Here is a 6,448-nt window from a genome sequence, read left to right on the forward strand (position 1 = left end):
TTTGAAACTATGAAAGCACGGTATAATTTACCGGTCCACCCTAGAAATTTTCCTTATTTGAGGTTACTTTTTCATCATACCTCTATTCTATCTCTTTCTACAATAAATCTGAGGGAGCAAAAATAAAACCATATGCAATATCCTCAGATGTATATCAATTGAATCTACTTCAGGTACTATCCTAAAATATTTACACAAAATATGAAAAAGATGATTCTATTATTAGATGAAGTAATATATGAGATCAGTATTTATACTAATATATAGAACAAAATAAATTGGCAGGGGAAGCCTTGCCTCCGAATACACCCTTGTGGTGAGACCTCTCCCCGGACCCTCGCTTAGCAGGGACGCGTAGTGCACCGGACAGCCCTTTTATAGAACAAACTTAAGTAGACTTGTCGCATCAGCTTATAAGATGAACAATACAATGATTGTTTAACAAACTTTGCTAACTTTTTTTTTTGCCTAGTCGCTTGCTTTTGCAGCAGCTCCGTTGGACTGGACTCACTTAACCAAGCCCCGTGAAGACTCGTTTGCTTTCGCAGCTGCTCCGCTGGGTTCACTTAACCAAGTACGCAACTGGTTCATTATTCAAAGTAACTTAACCATTTTGATTTTCTGTTGCTTGTAGTTAGTTGGAGCCTTAAAGCTCTCTCTTCCTCTCATCTGCTCTATTTCTCATTGTCCTTAACCTCACCTGTTACACCAGACTTTTCACATCAACAACGGCAAGAAATGAATCATTTTTCTCGTCGTGTACGTCTTTAATTGAAGTACCAATTAGAAATTGGATAAGTGAGAGAACGACCATGTCTTTAAAAGATATGATAAATGATAAACTTACCGAGATTGGTCTTCAGAAAGATAAGACGGTTGATTTGAAGTTGATATTGCTGAACCTATTCGAGGCAGTGACCTGAAATGATCTCAAACCAGAATGTCTCATTCAAATTTGATATTCCAATTTGCAAAAGTTACATGTTCATTAGAAAACGAAGAGCGTAATAATGGCAATGGATTGTTTTAATACCAGATTAGTTTGAAAACCACCACGAGCTCTGACGATGCTAGCCACAGCCCACAACAATCAACGGTCGTCTGCATTATGTTAGAGAACATAATTATATACTAATTTCTTGCTCGCCAAAATCATAATCTCAAAAATGAAAAACGAAAAAAGAGAACAGAATCAACGTATTGGATATGCAAACCATTGAAGAATTAAATTCCTTGTGAAACCTTATAAATTGAGCATAACAGAAAAAAGCTCCCAAATTCTCAGAAATCTGAATTTAGTATAGCTAAACATAACATTCTTACAAATCTGCAGCATAAACATGCATTTCACGTCATCATTCAGGCAAATAATATGTGGATTCGTTTCCTTTGTTTGATAGAAATAGACATTTCAAAAGAGGTAGCACTAAGCATAAAGAAACAGAGGAGATGCATAAAACAAATACTCATTGTTCAAAGCAACTGGCTCATTGTTAAGCATAGCTCAGGTTTGTGGCCTTAACCATTTTTTGTTGCCTGTAGTTAGTTGGATCCTTTAAACTCTCTTATATGCCCCATTTCTCATTGTCCTTAGCATCACCTGTTAAACCAGAAATTCGGTAAAGAAATGAACGGTTTTCTCATGTGCAGCTTTAATTTAAGTGTCAATCAGAAATTGGATAATTGAGAGCCACCATGTCATAAAAGAACACGAGGAGATGATGAACTTACCGATCTCGAGTGTGCTTCTCTAGCATATTGAAAGAAAGAAGTCTCGTGATTATTCACATTGTTAATCAGGTCTCACTATGAGAAAGTTAAACCATAGTTTTGCTTTGTCATTGATCTTCACATTTTACCTGCCTGAGATGCTCAGAATCCTATTTGAAGTTGATATTGTAGAACCTTTTTGACGAATTGCCCTGAAATGATCTCAAACAAAAATCTCTGATTCAAATTTGATATTCCAATTTTCTAGCTTACATGTTCTTAAGTAAATGAAGAACATAAAGGTAATACCAGATTGGTTAAAAGACCACCACGAGCTCCGATGTTGCTAGCAAGTTTGAATCAAAGGGCAAATTTTACTGCAGAGTTCAAACAAATGAAAGTATAAATCAAAGGGGAAGACACGTAACTAACATATTCAAATACAAAAAGAAGCAAACAGTTGATCATTCAGAATCGGAACTGACCTTGTAAATTCTGATGACAATTAAGCGGCTTTTATCAACATCGCATGTTGTTTCAGGGTCTGTTTATCACTGCAAGGACAATTCAAACGGGAATATAAATTACAAAAAGACCCCCACTTTCTTGTACATATTAAACTAAGGCCTAATACACAAATAACCCCCTGAACTTGTCCAAATGTTGCAACTGCCCCCCTCAACTTTCAATTGTAACAACTTACCCCTTAAACTTGTCCAATTGTAAAACATAACCCAAAATTGGGAATTTTTTTACCCCGTATTTGAAGCAACCGTAAAAAAGTTTCCCCGGATTCGTATCACGCCAAAGATCTGATTATCATACTCCACGAGCGTTGCAGATTTTGTATTTCACGTGTTTCTTCAATTGCAGTCCATGTCAGCAATTTGGGGTTGTGTTTTACAATTGGACAAGTTTAAGGGGTAAGTTGTTACAATTGGACAAGTTTGAGGGGTAGGTTGTTACAATTGAAAGTTGGAGGGGGCAGTTACAATATTTGGACAAGTTTAGGGGGTTATTTGTGTATTAAGCCTTAAACTAAACATGAACCATATACAATATCCATAAATACAGATTTTTATAGAATTGCAAAAATGCGAGAAAGAATTGCAGAGGAGAATGACATACTTTGCCAAAATGTGAGAAAGAATTGCAATCAGAGCAGATAGCAGCCATTCCTCTGAATACTTTTATAGTCGATGCAAATATTTGGAATGTGACAAATCTTAGGCCAATCCTCTCTTGTGTTGTTCTTACATCTTTCTGATAGTTGGGAACAAGAATCGATAGTCAAATCTTGTAATGCAACGAGGTCGCCCATCCACTCTGGTATAGAGGTCAAACCACTACACTCACTTATGTACAGATGTTGCAGATTGGTAACGTATTGAAGCTCCTTTGGTAGAGAAACCAAGTTTTTCATGTCCATAAATGTAATGAAATGGAGGACTTTAAGGCTTTGCCACGCCATGCCATCATCCTTCTCATCACTAGACAGACTTTTCCAATGGCAACCATAAAACTCAAGTGTTTGAAGAGAATGAAGGTACTGTAGAAACTCATCAAATAGACAATGTTCAACGGCACCTTCAGTATCGGAGATTGAAAGATACTCCAACTGAGCGAGAGTAGAGAAAGGTGAAGAGGTGGATTGTGATGCTGAAGTTGTCGTCACCTTCAGTACTTCCATCAGGGATTTTATTCCGCCTTTATTCAATTCCAGTTTTTTAATCTCCGGAAAAAGTGGCATGTAAGTCAAGTTAGGACAACCTCCAAATTCCAAATGAGAAAGACAAGGAAAGCAGGGCAGCTCTTCCATTGATATCGATGATGGTTTCGTTCCAACATCAGTCTTGCATCTCACAAATCCCTTCAGATTATAGCAGTCTACGAGAGTAAGATCTGTTAGGGAAGGAAAGAATGAAGAAGATCCTCCCTTTACATCTATAAGCTCCAAGTCAGCTAAATCTTCAATCCATAACTTTTTAAGACAAGGGACCTGATCAAATGGTGGGAGCCACTGTATGCTTCTGCAAAACGAAATACCAATGGACACCAAATTAGTCATAGATGGTAGCCAGCTTGGAGGCTTCACTCCTCTGTAACCCGACAAAGTCAATCCTTTCAAATTTTGGTGTGGGCGTAGAGCTTCCAATCCCATTTCATCATTCACATTGACATTATCAAAGGCGCTCCAGTCTAATTTTAAACTTTGAAGCAGGTCCTTCTCGATCAAATTAGCTGCCTTAAATGCAACATTTTTCACGTTTTGCAAATTCGTGATTTCCAACGAACCTCTCAATCTGTTCAATGCTTGTAATTCATCAAGCCCACCATTATGCTCGGCGATAGAATTATCCTTGGCTATCACAAATGTTGGTAATTTCTCAAGCCGTGTCAGTTGCCCAATACCCCGCGGCATATGAGTTAAACTAATACACCCGGAATTGTCAAGTTCTGTAAGATTGACCAACTTTGTGATATTATCTGGCAGTTCCTTGAGTTTAAAACAACTACTTAATTTCAACACTTGTAAGTTCTGTAAATTGGTGATTGAATATGGAAGTTTCTCGATATCGGAAAAGAAGCTAAGATCAAGATACCTTAGATGCTTCAATTTATAAATGGAACTTGGCAGTTTATTAATTTGGAAACCCCGGCGCATACTTTAAGCACCCTCAAACATCTCAAATTACAAAACATGGCATCGAGTTCTTCTTCTTTGATGGGAAAAAGTTCCAACGATAATACCGTTCTTAACTTTTTTGCCTTGCACAATGGAGAAAAATCTTGCAAAATAGAGTCTGAATCAACCTGAAATGACGTATGTCGAGTTTTTTCTGCAATACGATAATGTGATCCATAGAAATTGTCTCCAGCAACTGAAACCGACAGCTCATGCATTAAATCATGCATTTTGCAATATTCAATGTTACCAAAATCATCCCATTCAACATCTTGAAAGAACGACAACCAAAAAAGATTCATGAAATACCCATAGCCTACATCTTGAAGAGACTCATTTGGATCTGTTGACTTGAGATACCCTTGTGCCTTCCATTGTTGTATCAGATCTTCTACAGGAATTTTATAGTCTTCAGGATACAAGCTACAATAAGCAAAACAATTCTTACAATTGGAAGAAAGATGGTTGTAGCTCAACTTAAGAATTGGTAAAATGTCCTCCTTGTACGCATCTATCTTGGAGAGCTCTTTATCTTTGAACCTTAGCCATTCAGCCTCCTCCTTACAAAGCAACATACCTCCTATTGCTCTTATGGCTAAAGGAACTCCATAACACTTGGCTACAATTTCCCTTCCAATAGGTTCAAGGTTCGGATTCGACACTTGTCCACGCTTGAATGCCATCTTTTTGAACAACGACCAAGCTTCATCTTCAGACAGACCTTCTAATTCATGTACAAATGGCTTACTCATCTCTAAGACACTAACCTCTGCAACCGCTCTGGATCGTGTAGTGATTACAATTCTACTTCCACTTGCACCACATGCAAACAAGTCTGTTAACTTCTCCCATTTATCTCGATTCTCATCCCACACATCATCCAACACAAGGAGATACTTTCTCCCATTTAAATTTTCATGAAGGAGCTTCTTTAATGGATCCATCTCTGCAATTTCAGGTGTCTTTCCAGTTGCAGATTCTAAAACTTTTTTCACCAGTGACTTCAGATCAAAATCATGAGACACACAGACCCACATCTTCAACCCAAAATGGTTCTTAACCTTGTCATCATCACATGCTAGCTGAGCAAGTGTAGTCTTTCCCAAACCCCCAACTCCAAAAATGGCACCAACAGACACATTCTCTTCATAATCAGAAGAGAGTAAAAACTTTACAATTTTCTCCTTTTCAACCTGTCTACCAATAACATCTTTAGGTGGAGAGGAGTGAGTTTCTCTGCCCTCAACTACAGAAACCCTCTCCACAGATCGCTCCTTTAAATGAAACTTAGTCTTGTCAGCAGCAATTTCATCTAATCTCTCTCTAAAGGCCTTAATCTTACGAGCCATTTTGAGACCAAAAACAAACTGGTTGGAACTTGAAAAGAAAAGACGCACCTTTTTTGCTGTTTTAGAACCATCCATAACTTGTTGACGCAAGTCCACTGTTAAAAACTCATCGAACAAATCATCGCCATCATACATGGCTTCACTAAACTTTCCAAGCCAATCTTTGACGGCATGATCCGCCATCGACTTCTCCTCAGCATCAAGAAGCACCGCTTTGATTGTGGAAACAGTGCTCTCGAGTTTGTGAAGCTCATCTTTCAGACCCCACCACAGCCCTATCTCCTTCAGTACCACAGAACCCAGCTTCGAAATGAGTCCAACAGCGATATCAGAAAGGATCGATTCTGCCATTTTTTCCATGGAAACAGGAGCAATCTAAATTGGGTAGCTTGATTTCAAGTAGAAAGAAAAAGCTTGAAACTTTAACAAATGAAATGAAATGTAAATTATAGATCTTTAATTTCCTGAAAAGTTGACTAGCAATACCGATAGGTCAACAATGTAAATCCAACTAATAAAATGGGTAAATTACACGCATAGCCATTGAACTTTGTTTTTTTTAACAGTATGCCACTAAAATTCAAAACTTAACATAAAAATCACATAATTTTGCATATTTTAACACCTTTGATTCTAAATTTTTTAACTGTATGAAACTCAAAATCAAATTGATTCTAAAATTGTTATGTCAAATCCTAAAACC

General features: G+C 37.6%; 1 pseudogene; it reads right to left on the minus strand.

Annotated features, from left to right (window-relative positions):
• Window positions 1-202: 202 nt before the first annotated feature.
• On the minus strand, window positions 203-6,160 carry LOC136208536 (putative disease resistance protein RGA3; annotated as a pseudogene).
• Window positions 6,161-6,448: the final 288 nt, after the last annotated feature.

The sequence above is a fragment of the Euphorbia lathyris genome, chromosome 10 (assembly GCF_963576675.1).
Source record: "Euphorbia lathyris chromosome 10, ddEupLath1.1, whole genome shotgun sequence".
In the NCBI taxonomy this organism is placed as follows: domain Eukaryota; kingdom Viridiplantae; phylum Streptophyta; class Magnoliopsida; order Malpighiales; family Euphorbiaceae; genus Euphorbia; species Euphorbia lathyris.